Source organism: Macadamia integrifolia, unplaced genomic scaffold (assembly GCF_013358625.1).
Source record: "Macadamia integrifolia cultivar HAES 741 unplaced genomic scaffold, SCU_Mint_v3 scaffold_189A, whole genome shotgun sequence".
Taxonomy (NCBI): Eukaryota; Viridiplantae; Streptophyta; class Magnoliopsida; order Proteales; family Proteaceae; genus Macadamia; species Macadamia integrifolia.
Genome location: NW_024870635.1, coordinates 42831 through 55281, shown reverse-complemented (window position 1 = coordinate 55281; position 12451 = coordinate 42831).

Here is a 12451-nt window from a genome sequence, read left to right as displayed (position 1 = left end):
AAGAACACCAATAAAACCCAAATTTCATTTCTTTTGCTTAAGAACCTCCAAATACTCTAGATCTTCACCAACATTCCTTCCAAATCCTTCAAAATCATTTTACACACATTCCATTAGACATTACATTTAATTATCCAAATAGGATTAGTAAGATCCAAGTGGGTTCTTTCCCAACAATCAAAAAGAGGGTTTAAGAAAGGGGCTTTCCTAAGAATATTTGGAATGTGTACAATACCTACCTTAAATCGAAGACTTCGGTGAGATGATCATTAATCCGGGCTCAAAATACTAAGACCTAGCTCCGGTGAGGCTCTACGCTCGATTTTACCTTCTTCTTCTTCCTTCTTCCTTCTTCTTCCTCTTTTCCTTTCTCCTTCTTTCTCTCTCTTCTTAACTCTCCCACCGACCAACTAACATTAATGAGGGAAAAAGACAATTAGTGTCTCCCCTTTTATACCTACCCCCCCCCCCCAAAATATCTTCTAAATCTCAGGTGGGCTAAATCTCAGGTGGGCTATCTCAGGTGGGTATATCTCAGGTGGCTAAATCTCAGGTGGGCTATGTCAAGTGGGTATATCTCAGGTGGGCTATCTCAAGTGGGCTTCAATGGAAATAACACTCATATAATATTAAATTATGTTGGCACTCACAAATACTAGTACGTAACTTTACTTTTTATACATGGCCTTGTGGTGCATGCAAGTGCAAGGCTTGGGTGCACGTGTTACACTTGGTACCCACTCGGTCATGTCAGGACAACTCGAGTTCAAGGTCACCCTTGCTACCATATTCCATATGGCACCTGTGTCGGTTCTCTCCGGTTCAGCCCCTATATGATCAAACCAAGTTAATGTGGTTAATTAGACCGGGTTTAGAAAGTAGGGTATCACATTACACCCCCCTTTTGAAAATTTTGTCCCCGAAATTATAGTACCTGGTTGTCCGAAAAGATGAGGATACAAGGTTTGAATACCATCCTCTTTCTCCCAAGATGCCTCCTCAATCGGGTGGTTAGCCCACCGAATCTTCATAAAAGTTATAGAGTGGTTGCGAAGAGTTTTCACCTTTCGGTCTAAGATCTCAGCTAGATGTTATTCATATGTTATATCAGTTTTTAAGTATTCCGGTTCCATAGGTAGTACGTGGGATGGATCATGAACGTACTGTTTCAACATGGATACATAGAAGACATTGTGAACACTACTGAGGGAAGGTGGTAATGCTAACATGTATGCTACTACTCCAACTAGCTTCAAAATCTCAAATGGCCCAATAAATCTCGGATTTAACTTGCCTTTCTTGTGAAATCTGCGCAGGCCTTTGGTAGGAGATATTTTGAGGAACACTTTCTCTCCCTCTTGGAACTCCATTTTCGTCCTACGGCTATCTGCATAGCTCTTTTGATGTGATTGGGCTACTTTAATTCTTTCTCTAATGACATCAACTTTATCATATGTCATCTGAATCATTTTTTGTCCAAGCATTTGACATTCACCTATTTCGTCCCAGTATAGAGGAGTTCTGCACTTTCTACCATACAATACTTCATATGGAGCCATCCCAGTTGTGGTTTGGTAGCTATTATTGTAAAACTCCATAAGAGGTATATATTCCTCCCAACTGCCACTCATTTCTATAGCACAGGCTCGGAGCATGTCTTCTAATATCTGTATTGTCCATTTGGATTATCCGTCTGTCTGTGGATGGAAGGCCATACTCAGATTCAATTATGATCCCAAGCCTTGCTGGAAGCTTTTTCAGAATTTGGAGGTAAACCTCGGTTCTCTGTCTGATATAATGCTCACTGGTACACCATGTAAGTATACAACATTATTCATATAAAGCTATGCCAGCTTATCCATGGTGTAAGTGGTCCTGATCGGAATAAAGTGAGTTGTCTTAGTAAGCTTGTCAACCACTACCCAAATTGCATCCATTTCCTTGGGTGTACATGGTAGTCCGATGACGAAGCCCATTGTAATGTTATCCCACTTCCATTTAGGTACAGGGAGCGGTTGAAGAGTGCCAAAAGGTCGGTGCCATTCAACTTTGACTTTCTGATATGCAAGATAAGTTGACACATAAGGCTATTGTGGACTTCATTTCTAGCCACCAGTAGTGTTGTTTTAGGTCGTTGTACATCTTGATACTCCCAGGGTGAAGAGAGTACTCAAAACTGTGTGCTTCCTTTACTATTTTGTCTTGTATTTCTTCGTTGCAGGGTACACACAAAAACACAATCTGCCCCGAAACAACAGTGCCCCATCACTGGCTAATGTAAAGCTAGGGTCATTCATTGTTTGCTCTTGAATCTTTTCTCTGATCCACTGCAACCCAGGATCTAAAGGCTATTTCATTATGATTTCTTCCCTGATGGATGAGTGTGCCTGTAGAGCCACTAAGGACATAGTCAATAGTTGAACATCTTGTGCCTGGTGTTCTAGTTCCAAGGTCGCCCCCTCATACAAGAGGATTTCATCTATTAACATTGCCTCCTGTACGAGCTCTAGACTGACAGCTAGATAGGAAAGTGACATAGTTTGAGCTTTCCAGATTAAAACATCTGTCACTATATTGGCCTTCCCTGGGTGATACTGAATATCACAATCATAATCTTTTATAAGCTCAAGCCATCGCCTTTGTCTCATATTCAAGTCTTTTTGGGTGAAAAAGTACTTAAGACTTTTGTGGTCACTGTATATTTTGCACTTTTCACCGTACAAGTAGTGACGCCAAATTTTTAAGGCAAAAACAACCGCTGCTAACTCCAAGTCATGAGTAAGGTAATTCTGTTCATAGTCTTCAATTGTCTGGATGCATATGCTATGACCTTGCCATGTTGCATAAGTACATAGCCCAATCCGACTTTGGAAGCATCGGTATACACTGACATTCCACCTATGCCTTTAGGAATAGTCAACACTGGTGCTGACACTAGTCGCTTCATCAGCTCTTGAAAACTTTCTTCATACTCCTTTGACCAATCAAACTTTATACCCTTCCTAGTCAACTTGGTCATTGGTGCTGAAATCCGAGAAAAGTTATCGATGAAGAGTCTATAGTTACCTGCCAAACCCATGAAACTTCTAATTTCTGTTACACTCTTGGGTACCTCCCAGTCTACTACGGCTTTCACCTTATCTGGATCCACTTCAATTCCATTTTCAGACACCACGTGTCCTAATAATCCAACCTGTTTGAGCCAAAATTCACACTTGCTGAATTTCATATACAATTGTTGCTCTCTGTCTCTGTAGTACTATCCTCAAGTGTTTTGTATGGTCTTCTTCTGACTTCGAGTAGATCAAGATATCATAAATGAAAACAATGATCCACTTGTCAATAACATCATGAAACAGTCAATTCATCAAATCCATGAAAGTTGCAGGTGCATTGGTCAATCCGAAAGACAACACCAAGAACTCATAATGATTGTACCGAGTTTTAAATGCTATCTTTGGTATATCACTATTCTTTATCTTGAGTTGATAATACCTGGATCTGAGGTCAATCTTTGAAAATACCTTAGCACCTTGTAGTTGATCGAACAGATCATCAATGCGTGGCAATGGATACCAGTTCATGATAGTTAACTTGTTCAACTCCCGGTAATCAATGCACATAAGCAAGCTTCCATCTTTCTTCTTAACAAACAACACTGGAGCACCCCAAGTGATACACTCAGGTGTATGAATCCCTTCTTCAGCAGATCTTGCAACCGTACTAATTCTTTCAATTCTGCTGGTGCCATTCTGTACGGAGCCTTTGACATTGGGGCAGCCCCAGGGATCAGATCTATAGCAAATTCCAGCTCCCTGTCAGGTGGTAGTTGAGTCAGATCATCTAGAAAGACATCTGGGAACTCTTTAACTACCTCTACTTCCTCTAGAGGTGTGACCTTTGCATCTAAATCAATTATCGATGCAAGTTACCCCTAAAATCCATTTTACAACAACTTTACCACTTGCAGAGCAGAGATGAGGACTTTCTTAACCCGTTTTATCATATCCGCTTGGTATATCAGTTCTTTCCCTTCACTATCAATCACCTTGATCTGTTTCTCAGCACACATCACGCTTGCTCGATGTTCTGATAACCAATCCATGCCTAGTGTAACATCAAAGTTTTGTATGTTGAACTTGATGAGTTGGGAATCTAACTACTTTCCACTGATCCCAACGGTGCGTGGCCCATATACTTCCTTCAATTGTGAAAATTTTCCTGTAGGTGTACTAACTATCATCTTATGCTCTAATATCTTAGGTGCCATGTCAAGTTTCTCAGCAAATCTCTTTGATGTAAACGAATGTGAAGCCCCTGAATCAAACAAGACATATGCCGGTATACCTGATACAAGTAGGACACCTAATACAGCAATGCACATAAGTATAGCATGTCATCAATATTTACAAAAGGGCAATTCTCAATCTAAATCATACCTACTACCACTTCTGTGCTAGCTTCAGCTTTCTCAGTTGACAAAGCATACATCCTTCCTTGTGGTTGACTCCTTTGAGTCAAAGAAGGTCTATACCTAGATGGCTGATTGGATGACAAGGCTGGTCGGGCTCAGCAATCTGTAACAAAATGCCCATATGAATGGCAATTAAAACAATGGTTCTGCAAAGCTTGAACCAGAGCAGGAGCTCTCTGAGCCTGACCTGTAGCAAGTGGAGGGCGAGGTGGCCTAGTAGTTGTGGGTGCCATATTGGTATTGGGCAAAAAGATGTAGTACCCGACCCACTAGCAGGTCGAGGAGGATAACCCGATGGCCTGTAGGGCTACCTATATGAAGGACCAAATCAGTATGATCCACGAAAATTCTTACCCGAGCCACTCGAATCCACATAAGGGTTTGCTTTCTTCCATACTCCAGGTGTAAGGGATGATTCACCTTTCATCTTATCTTCCATGGTTTTGGCCTTCTGTACAATCAAGGCATACTCAGTGAGATCTAATACCTCAAGTATCGTGCCAATGGATACGTTCAATCCTACCAGAAATTTCTTACCCTTTTCTTCAGCTGATTTCATGTGAGGGGATGCAAAGTAGAATAGGTCCTCAAACTATTGCTGATACTCAAGGATAGACTTGCTTCCTTGAGTCAAGGCCGAGAACTCCGCTTCCTTGCTGTCTCTAAAACTACAAGGGTTGTAGTTTGCTAAGAACAACTCCTTGCATTGTTCGCATGTGGGTTCTGGGTAAGTAGCAAACAATATGGCTTTTGAGGCTTGTCACCAGGAGTTGGCCTCATTCTTAAACTTTAACCCCGCACAAATAATCCTTTGAGCATCGATGCACTCAATCACTTCAAATATCTTCTCAATCTCTTAGATCTATCGATCTGACTCCAAAGGGTCATTACCCACCTTAGTGAATGTACGTGGTAGGTTCTTTTTGAATGATGTCACTACTCTTGTGGTATGGCCCACCAGCTGAAAATATGGTGCATATGTCGGATGGTACGGGTAAGGAGGTGGCATCATATATGGAGGTGTACCCTAAGGTAGAATGGGTGGTGTACCCCCAACTTGGTTCTGAGGGTTGATGCCAGGTGGTATACCTCCAACCTGTGCCCCAACACTAGGCCCTCCAATTGGACCTTGTGGAATATCTACCCGAGAAGGATGACCTGGTAGTGCAGCATACCACTGCTGTTGCATGGCAGTCATAAATGCCTACTATTACTAGAGAATATGCTGATGGAGATTCTGATTCAATTATTGAATCAAGTTCTTGACATCACCAGAGGTAAGTACCAGTGGAGGATCAGGAAGTGTAGCCATAGGTGGATCCTCATGAGCCACATTCTAATCAGTTGACTCTTAAGGTTTAGGTTAGATGCTTGCCCCAAAGATTGAGGCCTTCTATTGATTGGTGGCCTACCAACGGGATGAGTACCTCAAGTTACACCTCGAGCGACACCATCGGATCTAGTGCGTACCATCGCTAGTGTACCTGATTTGTATAAAAACTTCGTATATGTTAGTATTACAACTCATTACACAATTGTTCGAAGCTTAGCTCGCAACTTTGTGCACTTCCATCCCAAAACAATCGAAGAAACGTGCACATAATAACTTAAACTCCAAATTCGCATTTCATTATACGTGTCGGTCCAAATCTCCCATATAAACTCATAGTTTTTCAAAAATGACCATTAAACCCACCAATGCAGGCTATGTAGGACCCACCGGTGGAGTCGGGCCCTTACCGCCAAAAACGATAGGCTAAAGACCGACGGGCTTGGCTAGCTGAACCCCATCGATTTCAGCCCGTCGGTGTTGCCCGAGTTCACAATTAAAGGGGTTTTAAACCCTGTTTTTCTGCCCATTTTCTCTTCTTTCCTTCTCCTTTGAAATCAGGCGATTTTAGGAGATCCTTAGGATATTCCTTACGACTCAACTCACCGAATCAACGCAACGTTCCGCTCAAATTTTCCTTCTCTATCACTCCATCTTCAAGGTAAGGTTCTAGCCCTTTACTTCTTAAAATTTCTGGGTTTTCTCTCTTTTGAATGGAAAATCGCCAATGTGGTTGGGGCTTTGGTTTTTCCCTTGATTTTCTCTATGAAAAACATTTCATATGCTATTGTAGAGCTTAGATTTAAGTTTCCAAGCAGTTTTATCCATGGAATGGAACATTAGAGAGATTTTCTCCCTTTTTATGCCCTAAACAGTGATTTTGGGAATTTTGTTGTGCCTTTCTCTTATATGCGTTAATTTAGCATCCACATTATGAGTTTTCTGTATTTTCATTGCAATGTTAGGCTTCTCTTGTGTTCAATAACCATTTCTTTGCAATTTACCCCAAATATTGGCTGGTAAGATAGCCCTAAAATCCTTATATAATTTGCCCAAACAAAGAAGGCAACAACATTAGGAAAATTTATACCTAGCCATATCTTGAATTCTTTGTTTACATTTGAATCGTAAATCTTCAAGCATATTAGAATCATAATTAGTTGTTTCCCTTGAATGTAAACCTTCCATTTGGTTAGATTCCCAAAGTTTGAATTTCTCTACTTGGTTGGTATACTTAATTGGGATCCTTCAATTTCTTATTTTAAACCCAAAGAGGGATATGCTATCTCTTGTTTAATGTAGTATGGTATCTCATGTTCTCTTGAAAGGATCTATTCATTGTATACACTCTTGGACGGTTCACGCATCAAGACCACATTTCACTTGGGTCATTGTATACCTCAATCCACACATGCATTATCTTATTCATCACTTTGCATCTACTATGTTTGCTTGGTGATTTCCATCACCATAATCCTTCATATCCATGTATTTTCACTTAGCCGGTTTAGGTATCCAGGTTTAATGATTTGTAAAATATCAGCTTATATCACATTTCTAAAAACAATTCTGTCATATGTTGTTATAGCTCATTCTATTCATCTCTTTGATTCCATTTCTACTATCCGTCTCGACTTGACACTCCCTATAGTTTGACTTCTTATTTTACATCATGTGCTTTTCTCTCTTCTTTGCATTTTCAGGATGCCACCAAGAAGAGGCAAGGGATCCGTAAAGCCATCAAGGAAGAGAAAGACTTCCAAGGCTAGGCAGTGAGAGGTGGAGTCTAGTTCTTCAGCCCCATCTCCATCTAGGGAATGGGAGGACTCATCCGACTATGATGATATGGTCTTCCACAGTGTGAGAGCTACATCATTATAGAGTACCTTCCATTCAATATCGGTGATATTGGAAAACTAGGTGATTGTGGGGCATTTTTCTCGCATTCACCTCTTGGAGAGGTTTTCTGCCCTTGGTTGGGAGTCCATCCTTAATATTGATCGGCCATGCTACAAGGACTTGGTGAGGAGGTTCTACTGCAACCTGGAGGCCACAAAGGAGGAGGGGGAGTTTGCCATAGTTTGTATGGTGAAGGGTGTAGAGATCATCCTTACTACGGATAAACTGGACGAGATTATGGGTATCTCCTCAGAGGGCATCCACTACTACAGTCCTCCCAGGACCAAAGGCATAGGCCCACTGATGGGTTGGGACATGCAAGAGCATATTTACGCGAATTACTGCTTCACTAGCGAGGCCTGCATTCGAGTTGGACTTTTCTCCTGAGGGTAGGGTATTTGCTAGGTTAGTGCAATTCAACCTAACTCCTAGGAGTGGTCACTGGAATCAGGTAGGTTTCATGCCCACCTACCTAGTTGCTTGTCTACTATTTGCCCTTGAGGGCAATATACCTAGACTCTGCCTCCTCTACTTCATGCTTAGGTCTATGCACACTATACTTTACATCCCGAGGATGCCAGCCTACCCTATGGCAGAGCCCTTACTCAAGTCTTTAACCATTTCACAGTCGACCTTTCTGAGGAGGAGGGATCGGTCCCCAGGGATAAGTTCTCTGTAAGGAACCTGAGGCAGATGAACCTGTATGCCTTGATGGTAGAGCCATAGGTGATTGAGGAGTAGGAGGAGGAGGATGTAGAACAGGAGAAGGGTGTACCCATAGATAAGGATGAGCGTACCAGAGATGATGGGAGTCACTTCTCATACCAGGAAGAGATCAGGGAGGAGGAGGTTTTGGAGGAGGTGCCCTTGGACATAAAGGCGGTAGATCCCACTTTCCATGGAGCTGGCGATTCTAGATTAGCCAGAGCTAGTGGCCCGGATATGCCTAGTGCTTTTGACACACAGACTTCAGCTCCGCCACCTACTGGAGAGGCACCTATCCTATAGGATATCCTATCAAAGTTGAGGTCCCTGAGAGAGAGTCAGACTAAGCTTAGAGGTCAGCTTGGAGAGTGCAGCCAGGGAGCAGGACCTTCTCAAAGAGTGGAAGAGAACACCAGTAGAGAGCTCCAGGTGTGGAGGTAATTTGAAGAGATGGAGTCTAGGTTTCAACGACTCACCTGGGATATGTACCACTCTTCTAAGGTGATCTCTGCGGATGTCCATCATATATAGAGGAGAGTGGTGTCCCTATATGATCGATTCACTCATTGGGACACGCGTCTTGGCCTTAACTCTCGGATCCACTTAGGAGAGCCTTTCAATGTTTCTAGCGACGACTATGACTTCGACTAGTGTTTTAGACTGAAGTCCTATTTTCTTCTTTTGATCTTTTACTTGTCATTTTTACTTGACTTTTTAGCTTTATTTGATAGTCTTACCTATTATGGGTTTCATAGCTGACTTTTCTGCTTTACTTACATGATCGAACTAGTGTAACTTTAAGAAATGATAGCATTTGTCATTCATTTTATAATTTATTTCATTTTGTGTACTTAAAGTTGGAATTGTGATCTTGTAGAAATTATGAATTCCTGAATGGTTTGCTTATATTAAACTGCGTGGTTTGATGGTCGTCGACATGGCCTTCATATGTTATTATCTTATTATTCTCGTTGTCGATCAGGTTTTATGTTTGAAAATTTTTTTGTTTTCTCATTTTACGCCGTTATGCGGCCAAAATTTTGTTAAAATTTTCACTACCAAGTGAATTCCATTATGACAATTCCAAAACTAGTTAACCAGGATTCATACTATCAATACATGCATGCTATGAATGCAATGGTTACAAATCTTTACATTTAATTTAAGGACTTTTTAACTTTTCATAAGATTTTTATCTTCACCCACCCCATACCTATTGTAGTTTCTGTGGGGTCTAAGCAGTATGTTGTAGGCAAGCAGAGCATCGCGCTCTGATACCACACTTGTCACACCTCGCTCCCACAAAGTTGAGTCAGTGACCGAGTTAACACTGGTTAACTCACAAACCTGCCAAGATCAACAATGTAGTAACTACAATACAGCATACATCTACTAATCTAAGATCATACCTATATTTTCAGCGAAAGACCAATTCATAATAATACCTATAATTGTTTCCTAAATACTTGATACCCAAATTGAGTTATAAATGTTACATACATTTGGGCTCGAAGGCATGATATATATACAAAAATATAACCATTTAAGCATCAAGTAACAAAAAGGGAGTACATAAAAAAGAATCAAAAGAATCACTCAGGAGTCATAGCTGCCATGCAGCACAATCCTCGCACGTACAATCGACACCATGCTCGAACTATTCAGGGACCTACCAGTTCTCAAATGAAAACTCCACATTGGGGTCTGGCTCCTGATCACCAGGCGGGTAACTTGTAAAATCACCTAAAAAGAGTTATGCCCGTGGGATGAGCTCACTAGCCCAGTAAGTGGAAAGGAAGACCACACAAACAGTCACAACACATGTGCGCTTGTATGCAATTCCTTTTAACCCTATTAACCTAACAACATTACTAGGTCATAGGTTTTGTGCTACTCACAATCACAGTGCGTATATACCTTGGGTACGAGCCACGAACCCCATCCCGCGATATGCCCGTAAGGTTCTCAAAGAAGGGCCACCGTTGGTACCGAAATTTAAAATGCAAGTCGACTCCTGAAAAATTTTAATGACAGAAAGTAAATGGGTGACTCCACCTAAAATAAAATCAGTACGATCAGCCTCTGAATATATCACCAGGGTTACCGATTGTCCTAGCGATCAGCCATGCGTACTTCTAACCGTTGTAGGAGTTCGACAACCGTAACCTGATGCTTCCTCCCAAATGATCCCCCAACACGTAAACCCCTGTTGGGAAGGATCGTAGCATAAGGTTAAATCACATCCTAGTCACATGCCTCTATATGAGCATCACGTCCCATACCACGAGCCACCATGCACTCGTTTCCAAGCCGACTACGGCATCTAGATCTAACATGCATATCATGTCCAAATAAAATTCCTCCATCACATACACCAAGACATAATAAATATTCTATCATAACACAAGGCATAGCATATTATGTAAATGCACATTCAAATGCGTGATATGGCATATATGATGTCTAGTCTACACACAAGTGACATGATGACATGGCTAGACTAACATATGTTATTTGATGCATAATATTCTAAAATTAAATCAGAGTCCACTTCCCACTTACTTGTATATGTACGCTGATGAGCACATTTATGTGTGAAATCTAGGGTAGTAAAACATATATTTTATATATTTAGAATTGAGCTACCTTGGGTTTTACCCTCTTTTTGCAGGTTTTATATTTTTAAGGCCTTAAGGACTATCGAGCGCTATATCTCCAATTTTACATGCAAAAGAGGTCATATTTCTTTTCATGGTTACGAAGAGAATGAAATTCTGAGCAAGATGGACATGTTCAATTAAAAGAACACATTCGTTTGGTCATCCGTACAAATGATTATTCTTTTCGGGTCAAAAAAAGAATAATGGATTAGAACTGAACCGAGATGCAGAGCCAGCCCATTTGCAGTTGTTCCAAAGGTACAAAGAATATTTTAAATGCTAACAAGGATTGATGGACCACATCCTTAATTGATTGAAGATTCGTTTTTGGTAACAACTACCTAGTGTAGTTGGTGAGCTATGGTGTACAAAATTCCCTTGCTCACCAAGAGGTCTCAAGTTCTAATCTCATGGTTGTTTTTTTTAGAGAATTTTGTTGAAGATTTCCTGCTTTTTCACTCACTTAAAGCACTAAGGGCATGGAGGGGATTTCCACATCAAATTAGAAGCAAGGAAAATCATGGAAGCAAGAAGAGAAGAAAGAAAAAAAGAGAGAAATAAAGATTGTCCAAATCTTCTCTCTCCTCCACATCATCACCAAAATATTGTCCAAATCACACAAAGCAAGAAGGAAATTGTCCCTTGGAGGGAGAAAAAAAAGAGAAATAAATTAAGAAAAAAAATGGAAAGAAAATAAGTAAAAAATTATAGGAAATTTCTCAAAGTTTATTTCTCTCTTCTCTCTCCTCTACCTTTGCACTTTTGGTCTCAAAAGATCTCACAATCAATTATGGGTTTCTCTCTTTTAGGAAAGAAAAAATTGTTACCCTACCTCCCCATTCCCTATAAATAAAACTCATGTAAGAGGAGGGGAGACAATTGATTCTTCTTCTAGTTTTTTTTTAGTTGCTCTCTCTTTTTCTTGCTCTCTCTTTAGTTTTAGTTCTTCTTTATCTTTTCTTTAATCACTTTTTTAATAGTTTTTTTTTTATTTCAATTAATGCAAGCATTCTTTTATTTTTATTCAACCCCTTTTATGTTTATGATTTATGCAATTGAGTTGTAATTTTTTAAGTTATAGTTCTAGGCTTAGATCTAGGTGACAAGATCACGAGCCATGGAGTAATTTTTTTTTCAAGATTTGTTTTCTCTAGTACTAGAAATTTCAGATTTGGTTTATTTCAGATCTGGTTTTTAGTACTTGTAGTATCTCAAATCGATCAAGTTTTCAGTTCAAGGGTTGAAGTTCAAGTAAGTAGGTTCCTTCAGTAGTCTTCTCTCCCCCCTCTCATTCCCTCTTCTGACTACCCTTTCTTTCTTAATTTAGGATTTTAAATTCAGTCGTTACATTATTGCTATCCCTTTCCCCCAAGGTTCATGGCT